At 41.8% G+C, this 12861-nt stretch overlaps 1 protein-coding gene and 1 pseudogene across 1 annotated transcript in view; both read right to left on the bottom strand.

The window, feature by feature from the left end:
- The window catches only part of LOC142197305 (proton-coupled folate transporter-like), a 150822-nt gene that overhangs the window by 119726 nt on the left and 18235 nt on the right, over nucleotides 1-12861 (bottom strand). The window lies entirely within an intron of this gene.
- Nucleotides 10753-12051, bottom strand: LOC142196885 (palmdelphin-like; annotated as a pseudogene).

Here is a 12861-nt window from a genome sequence, read left to right as displayed (position 1 = left end):
GGCATTGGACTATTTAGACTTGGTGACAGATCCTTTCTAAGTAGCAAATAAATTCTTGGCAGAATTGAGGAATTTTGTACATGCCAACCTTCGATAAATTAAACATTATACACCTGCGCGTATGTAAGCATGCAACAAATATGGTCTAAAGCATCAATTTAACTTTAGAAATAAAAAATATGAGAAGGCAAAAAGAAAAAGAGGTTTCCCTATTGACATAGTTCATAAAGGGTTAAAGCATGCTAACGAAATTTTAAAATGCTAATTTTGAAGTGTCAAATGGAATCACAGTAAACAAAGAACTCATTTCAATATTTCTAAGATCAGATTTCTTTATCAGTAATATATTTCAGAAGTGATAAAGAAGAAATATAATACGACAGAATTATAAATCCCCGCGACGATTTCCCTTTAAAGTTTATTGAGTTAATTTTTTTTTCATGATTAAGCAATGGTGAACTCAATGTCACAATTTTCAGTTTGCACATGTGAACCGACTAAAATCCCCATTCTCCTGCAGAAAGCCTGCCATGATTTACTGAAAGAGGAAATAAATCACACCATCAAAGTTATTATAAAAGAAGCTGACAAAGTAACAAAAGCACATGATGCCATTAACATAAGGATTGTCGTTTTGTCATTAGGAACTGGATTTCTAAAGGTTTTTATTTTCATTTTCTGGAAAAAGTAGAATTTGTTCTAAAATGCAATATTAAATAGCCATTTATCATGAAATGCTGTCACCCCAGACATGTAATAAATATGTTAATGCCAAAGGGAAATGGAAAGATTTAGTTTAAATTAAATATATATTGGTCTTTTAAAATTACATTTTTATAACTCATTTTCTCTTAAGCGTTATGCTAATTATCTGCCTATTACATGTATAAATAACCCATATATATCAACTTTTCAAGGAAAGGAGTATAAATTGGTAAATGTGAGCTGGTCTATAAGGTATAATGAATCTACAGACCTCACAGTGTATAAAGAAATGGTGAATGAGGTGTCCTCATAGACTGCTACCCCAGACACATGACGGAACATTTGAGATCTCACAATTGCTATAAGGAGGACGTATATTCAATATTTGACCAAGGTCATATTTTTGCACATTTTGAAAATCAAGCGTCCTTAAACCAAATAATTGGGATTAGTGTTGAGCGAGTAGTATTCATCAAATACCTCCCCGGCATAGGAATGTGTGTAATGGGCCACACTGCTGTATTGTTTTTAACGGACAAAGAGTAAAGTTGGATATTTTATGATATTGGGAGAATGCCCCATTATTTTTCTACTTCTATTTACATTGTGGATGTCTTTCTGCTGAGAAACTGTGCACCCCAGGATATGGAGAGTGAGACACTCCAGTGCTGATGGTTACTGGGCTTGGGATATAGCAGTGCCATTCTATATATGCCTTTTTGCTGTGTATAATAGGTAAAAGGTCAGGGGAGGTGAAAGAAAATTAAAAAAAATAAATTATACTTGCCTTGCCTCACCTCTTTTGGGCCTCCTTATGTTGTCCGTCGCTTGGCGTGCCCATGAGACCACTAAAGGCCAGTCACATGACATCACCATGAGGAGGCCCAATCCGAAACAAATCATGAATCTCAGCAACCCAAACCTGAAGTGAATCGATGCTTGGGATGTTTGTCCATCTCTACTAGGAAACACTCGTCTATACAAAAGAACCTTTAGGATTTAGTGTCCTTACAGATGTTCCTTCAAATGGTTTAGATGTACAGTATGTGTGACATTTGACGCATCACAGTGGTTACTGCTTAAATAGTTTTAATTTTGCTATGTTTGTGCCATTATGTATATAGTTTGTGTATATTCTTATATTTTTATGTGTTTTCTCATGTGTTTCTGTATTGTATATTGTATTGCAGCTTCCCATATGTTTTATGTTGCCTTATAGGACCTTTCCACTGTGTTCTGGCTACCCCCTCTATTATTATTATTATTATTATTATTATTATAGTTTATTTACATAGCACCATTAACTCCATGGTGCTTTACATTTGAGGGTTTACATACAATACACAAAATATACAGGTAGACATAACACTAACAATGACCGACTAGCACAATGGGGTAGAGGGCCCTGCCCGCGAGGGCTTACAATCTATGAGGGAAGGGGGTAAAGACAGAAGGAGATGGGGGAGACTGTTCAAATGGCAGTGCGGTGATAGTGTTATTGTTAGGATTGGGTCCCGCAGGGTCCACTCTCAGCGCGCAGCGCCACCTGCGGGTCAATCTAACCCTCGCCCTCGGCCTCATGTAGTGAGGTGTCTGGAGTGTAAGTCCAGATTTCGGCCCACTGAGCATGCTCAGGCCTATTGGAGTCGCTCACAGGCTAAGTGCCACTTCTTGCCTACTGGGCATGAGCAGTGAGGTCATAGCCACTGCCCTGTTGGGCGGAGACTCCCCTTTAAAAAGTGTGAGCTGACGCCCGCCCGGTGCTCACACTTTGAATCAAATGACTGAAGGTTGTGCATGACAGTAGTTCAGGGAAAGGCTCCAGTTTCCAGGCAGGTGTTCAGACTAGGCCTGTAGTTAGTACCCTGTAAGCCCTGAACTGACAGCTCTATACCTGGGTTAGGAGCAGTAGACTCTGTTCCAGCCCATAGAGTTGCAGCAGGCTTGGGCTCTCAGTTAGCCTTTACTGTCTAAACTTCCTTCACTCTCCTGGCTGTTTGTAGGAGAATGTTTAGTTGCTGACCTGGGGTGAGTTAACCCTTGGCAGCCTTGTTTGCTGTTTCAGCTGCACTGAGCACCTGTCCAGTGAAGCTAACTGGCAGGGCTTTCCTGCAGCCTGTACACATTTAGTACTGCGTCGTGTGTCTGCCAGTGGAGTTAACTGGTAGGGCACTATTCAGACACTCAGCCGCCCATCATTGGGCCATTGGACCTCGCTGCAGTGCCTTGCAGACTAGAGGTTCTGTTGTTTAAAAATATTATTTTTTAATTAATACACGGAACCGTAACAGTTATTGGAGGTTGTAGGCCTTCCTGAATAGGTGAGTCTTCAGGGCCTTCTTGAAGCCTGTGATCGTGGGGGTCAGACTTATGTGTCTTAGTAAGGAGTTCCAGAGTATGGGGGATGTACGGGAGAAATCTTGGAGACTGTTGTGTGAGGAGCAGATGAGAGCAGAGCAGAGTAGGAGGTCATTAGAGGATCTGAGGTTACGTGTAGGCCGGTAGCGGGAGATTAGTTCGGAGATATATGGAGGGGACGGGTTGTGGATCGCTTTGTATGTTAACGTTAGTAGCTTGAACTCGTTGGGCTATGGGTAGCCGGTGGAGGGACAGGCAGAAGGGAGCAGCCGATGAAGATTGGGGGGTGAGGTAAATTAAAGGAGCAGTCCATGGAGAAGGGTGTTGCAGTAGTGTAAGCAGGAGATTATGAGGGCATGGACGAGCATCTTAGTAGTCTAGAAGTTTACTCTAATTTAGAAGACTTGATAAATCTCTTGGCCAATCACTGACCATTGGTTAAGCGGGTAGGGACCAAGTCTCCAGTGCCCCTTAGTTCAGGGTGGGCTAAAAGCCAAGAGATCTAGACTTGCTGCATGTACACTACAGCCCTTGATTTAAAGAAACTATCCAATCACCCAGTAACTCAGTTAAAGCCCTTAGATAGCAAAGGTATGTGTTACTAGTAACTACAGTAAAGTTTATCTTGTTTCAACTGCACAACTGCCTCCTGAGTCATTCCTGTGCTTACCATCAGTGTGCTTCCGAACACCATTACACGGCTCAGGGGAAGAAAGGACCCCTCTACAACTGGAAGTGCCCAAGGGAAAACCACCACCATTATCAGTTGCCTTGCAGGCCCATTCAACTTTCCCTTCAACTGTCTAATACTACATATTTCGCTTGTACGTGTTACTATGAATTTTTGATGTTTCCCGTTTTATGTTATCTACATGGCACACTGATTATTACCACTGTGTTATTCTGACAAAGGTTGCGAACAGTCAACTAATATGTTGCTGTATTTGGATTGTACACCACAATAAAACTAAATATAATTGTATTTTGAATCTCTGGAGTCTAAAGTTCTTTCAACATTGTTCATATGGGGTGGATCCCTACTTGAGTACAAAATACAAGTGAAGTGACCTGCATCCCTATGCAAGACACCTCTAACCAAAAGTCAAGAGGTTTTTAAAATTAGCTAACTAAATACACTCGGGAGTTGAAAGGGACTAATTTCAAATATATATGAATTATTGAGCTACTTTAGCAAATCCAATCTCTCTATACCATGTGAGACTGTGACAGGCAGAGTGCTGGAATCACACTATATCACCCCCAGGTTTTTAACTTATGCCTGGTCAAGTGCGGGTCTTGAGTACTCCTTAGCTCCAGGTGTGAGCTAAGCCTGCAGATTCTGAATTCCAATGCATATCCAAGGAGAGGAGGCATCTGGGTCAGTCCTGTAACCCCGAGTCCGGTGAGACAATATTGCACTTGTTTTGTTCATGTGGCTGATAGTAAGCCACATGTATAGTTAGGTTATCATTTCTGTTTAGTTTGTCGCTCAGACGAGCAGGATTTAGTTTTATTTTTGTCTGAAATTAAGACTATTTTATTTCACTCATTTTATGCCTGAAGTCAAGGTTTATTTATTTTTCCTGTTTTTTTTTTTCTAAATAAACCAGTTTGCTACATGTTTTGTGTCCGCACCACTGCTTCTACGGAGCTAACCAACCCCCCCCCCCCCAACCATCACAGGAAAAGTGTAGAAATGGTGTAGACCAGTTGTCTGGAAAGCAATATAATAGTAATATCTATATTGCACAGTTAACAGGTAAAAATTGTATTCATCTTATTTATTGATGGCCACAATTACACAGATACTGGTCTGAGATGATTGGCTTCACTGGTTCTATAATGTTACAGGATATTCTTTCTGATCCAGTTTTCTGTATCTTATGGGATAGAGAGTTCTACAGCTCTATGATTCTAATATTACAAATATGACTAAGCTGTTTATTGTATATAAATGGTTGGTTTTGTCCCCTCTAGAGACTAAGGATTGGATTTACCTTCTGAACAAGACAATGGACTATGAAAAGACCTACTTTACAATTACAGGGAAGAATTGTGGCTTTGAAAGTACAATATTCTTATGAAGACATTTATACCTCAAGTTATGTGAAGACCAATATTACCTTGAGGTTTGTGATTGCGTTTATGCATTTATGATGTTATTTTTATGTTCGCATCATAAACTCTTTAAGTTTATATATTTTTGCTGTGTTTTTCAGAGACGCCTTTCAAACTCCTCACACTTACTCATAGATGTGAATTGTAAAATCGTTTTTGGTCTTTTTTATACTATTTACTTTATATACCAAAATAAAAGAATTCATTTTCAGAATCCAGTTTCGGTCTTTTCTCATGTGGATATATCCCTTCCAGTAATATGTGTGAATCCTGACTGCTGCTACCTTTGTTATCGTAGCATGGTTACTGAAATAACTAAAAATAGAAGCCAAAAATATAACTATTATTGCAATAAAAACAGAATAATGTATGTGATTATATAAATCGTTGTACATAACCTTACCATTCTGTCCTAAAGACAAAACATTGGTCACCCTGAATATGTATTGTCATGCCGGGTGACACAGCTAAAAACTATATTTGGGGGTGAAAGGAGGACACCAATCTATGAGCTCAGCTACTGAGAGACCCTCTACTGGCTAAGAACTATCCCCCTATCCCTCACAGTGTGCACACACACCCAGAGTTGTATCACATTTAGACCCCACGCGTTTCTAAATTTCAACATTTATTCTCAGAGTTCAATATACATCAATTACTCGTGTGAATGCCATGCCAGTCTGGCAAGTGGCCACATGGCTATCAGCGAAACATGTTACTTTGGACTACGGAAGCTAGACCCCTTACATCTCCTAGCGCGGGAGGAGATTCAACCAGAGCACAATGCATATATGTGACACTCTCCAATCAATGAGCTGCTTAACCAAAAGCGTTGTGCACACCCTCAGGGGATCTTGTCCTTCTGATGTCAGGCATGTGAAACTTTACCAGTAAGCACATCAAGCGATTGGCTTGTCTACATGTATTAAGGGCATGAAATCTGGCCAAATATAATGCACCATATGGCGGACAAAAGAGGCAACGCAAAAATGTATATATATTCAAGCTATTCTCCAAATGTCTTGATAAATATACAAGTAAAAAGAAACTTTTAGTAACCAATATAAATCCTATTAATATTATAAAAGTGAAAGTTTGTGAGTTTGTGGGTTTGTGTGTTTGGATGTTTGGATGTTCGGATGTTTGTTCCTCAATCATGGAAAAACCGCTCCACCGATTTGGCTGAAATTTTCCACAAACATAGTTAATACACCCGATTAAACAATAGGCTACTTTACGTCACAATAGCGCACATATGTTTGTGCCAGGACCCCCACAAAACCCAAACTCACACCACCATCTCTGCAATCTCACACACTTTGGACCATAGCAAGCCACAAAATTCATATTGCCCTCTACAGCCTCGCCCCTAACCCCACACAATCACATATACATATACTTTACCACTCTGCCCCTCACCTTAACGATACTCCAGGAGGCTCTTTAACGCTCCGGAGCAGCCATGTTTGCCGACCCCCACTGCTCTGACAATCCGCGACACCGCCCACCCATGTCAATACCCCTAGGCGGTCTAATAAATGCAAAAAAAAGTTTAAAAAAGGTAAAAAAAAAAATAAAAAAAAATAAAATGGATTAAAAATTCAAATCACCCCTTTCCCTAGAACACATATAAAAGTAGTTAAAAACTGTGAAACACATACATGTTAGGTATCCCCACATCTGAAATCGCCCACTTTACAAAGCTATACAAATATTTTTCCTGTTCGGTAAACGCTGTAGCGGGAAAAATGGTCAAAAGTGCCAAACCGCCATTTTTTTCACTGTTTTGATTCTGATAAAAATTTGAATAAAAAGTGATCAAAGCAATAACAGTTCCCGAAAATGGTAGAACTACAAAGTACACCCGGTCCCGCAAAAAAAGACGCCCTATACATCCCCGTACACGCACGTATAAAAAAGTTACGGCTGTCGGAATATGGCGACTTTTCAAAAAATAATTTAACACAGTTTTGGTTTTTTTAAGGGGTCAAAATGTAAATAAAACCATATACATTTGGTATCCCCGGAATCGTAACGAAACACAGAATACAGGGGACATGTCATTTTGGTTGCACAGTGAACGCCGTAAAACCAAAGCCCTTAAGAAATTCGCAGAAATGCATTTTTTCTTCAAATCCACCCCATTCTGATTTTTTTCCCTGCTTCCCAGTACATTATATAGAATAATTAATGGTGGCATCATGAAGAAAAATTTGTCCCAGGAAAAAATTAAGAACTCATATGGCTCTGGGAGCGGAGAAATAAAAAAGTTATGGGGTTTAGAAGGAGGGGAGTCAAAAACGAAAATCAAAAAATGCCATCGGCGGGAAAGGGTTAACTTCAAATACTTCTGTCCCAAAGTCACTATGTAAAGTTTCTCACAACACCATATAGCAACTCAAATACAAATTAACTTCAACACAAAAGTCTCACGTATTCTCTGAATTACAGCAAAAACAAGATACAAAGTTACATTTCATATCTCATACCTTATACACACTACGAAAACCTTACCCACGCCTGTATATACCCACTTCTACAATCACCGCAGATGAAGTCGCGGGTACCAGCTAGTGTTTATAAAAATTATACTTGAAATAAAAATCCCATAAGGGTGCCCATGTGTATAAGGTGCTGAGTAGAGATGAGCGAGTAGCGAAATATTCGAAAATTCAAGATTCGATTCGAGTAGACCTCAATATTCGACTATTCATTCGAATATCTAATCCCATTATAGTCTATGGGAAAAACATGTTCGTTTCAGGGAAACCAAAATTCGACCAATTGGAGTCACCAAGTCCACAATGACACCTCAGGAAATGATGACAACACCTCTGTAATGCAACTGGGATGGCAGGGGAAGCATGCCTGGGTGCATCTAACATGCCCAAGTCCCAGCATTATTATTATTACTGCTGCTGCTACTGATTTAGCCAGCCAATGACTGTATATGTTTTGTTTTGTTTTTTCCAAAGCCTACATTGTCTTAGTTCCTGTGCCACCTCCCCTGCATAGTTATTGGTGTAAAAAAAAAAAAAAAAAAAAAAAAAAAAAAAAAAAGCACCAGGAAAGGTGGGAGGGGAATTGAATATTTACTGCGTTTACCAGGTGGTATTCAACTGAGTACGAGTATTTAGAATACCGTAGTATTTGATCGAATACCTACTCGATCGAATACTACTCGCTCATCTCTAGTGCTGAGTAGCATTTTGACAATACATCTGCTTTTACAAAATACTGAATTATGGGGAGTTTATTTGTACATTGTCTTTTTCTCGGCGGTAAGATTGCACACAAATAAAGGCATGTTCCTTATTTCCCCAACTTCCCTATAGAAATCAAAATCATCAACTACATAATTCCACAAAACAGTTTACATAATGCGTATAAACAAGGATATTCAGATGTACAGGGAACCAATTATTTCAGTTCCCTGTTATATTTACAAGAAAGTTCTGACAATAGAATCCCTACAGGTTGGTATTATGGAAGCTCAGGTACTCTGTGCGCTGTCATATGGTGCTTTTGTATTTTCTCTGGGAGCACTGGCTTTGTTAAAAGCAATATTGCTATAAGCATGAGCATATCATGATTTTCTTCTTCTATCTGTGTCTTCTTATATGATATACTAGCAGTTACCTGCGACTTCATCTGCGGTTTGGCGGTGGCGCCGAACCGCTTATATTTCTTGTCCCCCTATCTGTGCCCCCAGTATCTTGTCCCCAACCTCATCTGTGCCTCCAGCTTCATGTCCCCTCCATCTCTGCTCCCAGTTTATTCTCCCCCATCTTCATGTCCCCCCTTCTCTGCCCCCAGTTTCCCCCCCCCAGTCTCATGTCCCCCCTCTCCAGCCCCCAGTTTCTCCCCCCCATCTCTGCCCCCAGTCTCATGTCCCCCCCATCTCTGCCCCCATTATCTTGTCCCCCCATCTCTGCCCCCAGTTTCTTGTCCCCCATCTCTGCTCTCAGTTTCTTCTCCCTCCATCTCTGCCCCAAGCTTCATGTCTCCCCTTCTCTGCCCCAGTTCACTTCATCTGCCCCCAGTTCCTTTCACCCCCATCTCTGCCCCCAGTTTCTTCCCACCCCATCTCTGCCCCCCAGTCTCATGTCCCCCCCCCTACATCGGCCCCCTGTGTAGTACGACTCACCTTGTCTTTGTCCTCCGCTGCTGTCTGTGCTGGCTGAGTGCACACACTTCTCGTGCTGCTGCCTGTGGCGTATATGTAGCAGAGCTGGCCCGGCGTCATAGCAACCTGACGCCGGAGCTCGCTGTGCTTCATATAGGACACAGGCAGCAGCAGGCCGAGACCTGTGTGCACTCAGCTAGCACACACAGCAGTGGAGGACAAAGACAAAGGTGAGTCGTACTACACAGGGAGCCGATGTAGGGGGGGAACTGAAGCTGGGGAGACCGACGACCGGGGGACACCCCCTCCCGGGACACCCCTTCCCCCCGCTGCACTGACCTGTATGTGTTGAGTGGGGTGCAGCAGCCTCCTCCTCAGCCTCCGCGATGTGTGTAGGCAGCCTGGTATAGCTGCGGACCCTGTGGGCGGCCGCCATGTTGTTCAGTGTGTGCCTGCTGAATCGGCACACCCACATTCAGCCCCCAACCTATTGTGCCACAGCTCTGGCTCTATAACCCGCCCACAGCCTACCATGCACCAATAGGAGGCGCGTGGACAGACCAGCGCTGGAAGAATGCCAGCTTCTATAGCCAAGCCCGGAGGGGTCTTTGGAGGGTTACGGTGGCGACTTGGGGTGAGTGACCCACATTTAAAGTAGCCTATTGCACCTTCCTGGGAAATATGTAGGTGTGTGTGAAATTTCACCAAAATCCGTTCAGCCGTTTGGCTGTGATTGAGGAACAAACATCCGAACATCCAAACACACAAGGGGCCACACGGTGGCTCAGTGGTTAGCACTGCAGCCTTGCAGCGCTGGAGTCCTGGTGTTCAAATCCCGCCAAGAGCATAAAACCATCTGCAAGGAGTTTATATGTCCTCCCCGTGTTTGCATGGATTTCCATCCCATATTCCAAAAAAGACATACTGATAGGGAAAAATGTACATTGTGAGCTCTATGTGGGGCTCACAATCTACATTAAAAAAAACAAACAAAAAAAAAAACTCACAAACATTCACCTTTATAATATTAATAGGATCTGTACCTCCATATAAAGTTTGAGGTGCTTTATAGACCCACAAGATTCTGTGGGGACCCCATTTTGGATATGTGCCACATGCATCAATTGTATAACAATATAGTTACATAGTAGATGAAGTTGGATGAAGACAACAGTCCGTCAAGTCCAACCTATAACCCTACAATCACCTACAGTGTTGATCCAGAGGAAGGAAAAAAAAACAAAAAAAAAACCCATGAGGTTCATGCCAATTGCCCTATTTCAGGCGATAAAAAATTCTTCCTGACTCCAATCTGACAGTCAGTATAAAAACCCTGGATCAATGTGTCCTTATAATCTAGAATCCATAACCCATAACATTGTTCTTATCGAGTAAGGCATCCAGGCCCTCTTTGAACTTGAATATGCATGAGCTGTACATAAAATTTACACTTTGTATGACTCTGAACCCCCATCTTCATCAATAACAACCAGTTCTGCTTGGATGACCCCTTCATAATTGGTTAGTGGCTTGGTATCATTTTCATCAGCATGCTTATTCCCCATGAAAATCAGAGTAACTGGCTCATTGTCATCTACATAACAAGGTGTAGCAAGGACAATGTTGTAGTGCATGTCCTCTTCCAGGTCAGTAGATGGAAATGCCACAATGTCATCTCCCGAGTTCCTAAACGTTGCTTCATGATGAACCCCCTTAATCTGGAACTCCACGTTAGTTACTTGTCCATTCTGCATGATGACTCTTGGCTCAGAAGATCTTAGATCTTTGGAATCATATGATTTAGATATGGGCATTTCTTCTGTAACACTAAAACTATGACCAGTTTGATGTTCGGTGACAACTGTTGAGCTATGGCTATTTAACCTGGAGGAGACTTGGCCTTTTTGGGTGGAAGAACTGTGAAAGGGATTTGAGAATACTAGTTCATGATACTCCGTAGAAGATTGTGTACTCCGCTCTGTAGCTTTCCTCAGAAGATCCTCCACTTCTACAGGGGCAAGACTGTCTAGTCCATTATTTACCATCTTTCCTTCAGAACTTTCTGCATATACAGACTTTCTGCCATCCTGTATCTTTTATTTCAGATGACGGCACCAGGATTGAGGAGATTACTGTGTTATCACCAGTCTTCAAATCTTTTTTTCAACTTTGATTTCCATGGCAAATAATGCTTTCCGTGCCTCCTCCCCATCCTCAGTTTGTGCACTCTCCATTCCTCTGATGAATGAAGGCTTCTAGGACAGTGGTAAGTCTGGGATACCGGCATAAATATCCTTTACTGGTTCTTCTGGTACTTCAGCTTTCACTGCCTTTATTATATCTTCTGTTGTTTGTTCCATGGACTTCAGCATCTGTAGGTCCCGCACTTCTTTAGCCATCAGCTGTGTTTCCTGCTTCTCCAGATCCTCAATTTCTTGTTCAAGCCTTTTAATGTTCTGTTCCAGATGTTTGATCTGTCGTTGGTTTTCTTGGTTTTGTTTTATCATCTGCTCCTGTTCCACAGGGGTCATGAAATTGAGTCCATTTAACAACCATTTTTCTTGCAAGGCTTTTTTCTGTAAGTGATGGAGTTTTAATTTCCCTTCCTCAATTTCAAGGCGTCTTTGAGCAATTTCTTCTTGTAGTTTTCTCTTATCAGTTATGGCCAGGAGCCTTTCCCTCAGCAGCTCAGCTTCTGTACCCCCATCTGTAGACCCAAAAGGAGCTTGCTGATATTGATGCATATTGAATCTACATAAAATGGAGTTTCTCCTTTTTTCATACAGCTGTTCAATTTTTAATGCTTCTATTTCCTACGTTAATAAACATGCTTCCAGTTATTTTGTGTTCAGAGGTAGCAGTCACAATTGAGTCCTGGGGTTTGATGGGATTCTATGGCTAGGTTCACACCTGCGTCTGCTTCATGTTCGGGGTTTCTTTCCCAAAATCTGCTTGAAAAATGCATGGAGAAGAGTCTTGCAAGCAGGACTTTTCTCTCCAAATTTATTTTTTGGGTGGAAACCCAGCAGATCTCATTAAAGCGGGTAACTACTTTTTATGTGGATTAGGTTTCCGTTCTTCCGGTAACCAAGATGAACGCTAGTGTGAATCTGTTGTAAAGCCCTTCTGCCATTTAAATAATATCAATATTGTAAGTGGTACATGCATACCTCCAAACTTTTAAAGGACAGAAAGAGACACAAAATGTGGGCATGCTTTGTGCGCCACAACAGGTTTAGCTCCACCCACCTCTAAATTTACTCCACCCATTCCCATCCATTTCTCTTTAGACCCTGCATCCCACATCTCCTCCGCCCACACAGTACATCCTGCACTCCACATCTCCCCCCCACACACAGTACACCGTTTACCCCATTTCTCTCCCCCCGACACAGTACACCCTGCATCTCTCCCCCCCCATAGTTCACCCTACACACCACATCTCTTCCATCCCAAAGTACATCCTGAACCCCACCTTCCCCCCTCCACATCTCACCCCCCACATCTCTCCATCTTCCTCCACTGCACGGGATACAACTTTTTTTTTCATGTGG

Source organism: Leptodactylus fuscus, chromosome 3 (genome assembly GCF_031893055.1).
Source record: "Leptodactylus fuscus isolate aLepFus1 chromosome 3, aLepFus1.hap2, whole genome shotgun sequence".
NCBI lineage: Eukaryota > Metazoa > Chordata > Amphibia > Anura > Leptodactylidae > Leptodactylus > Leptodactylus fuscus.
This window is presented reverse-complemented; position numbering and strand designations above follow the sequence as displayed.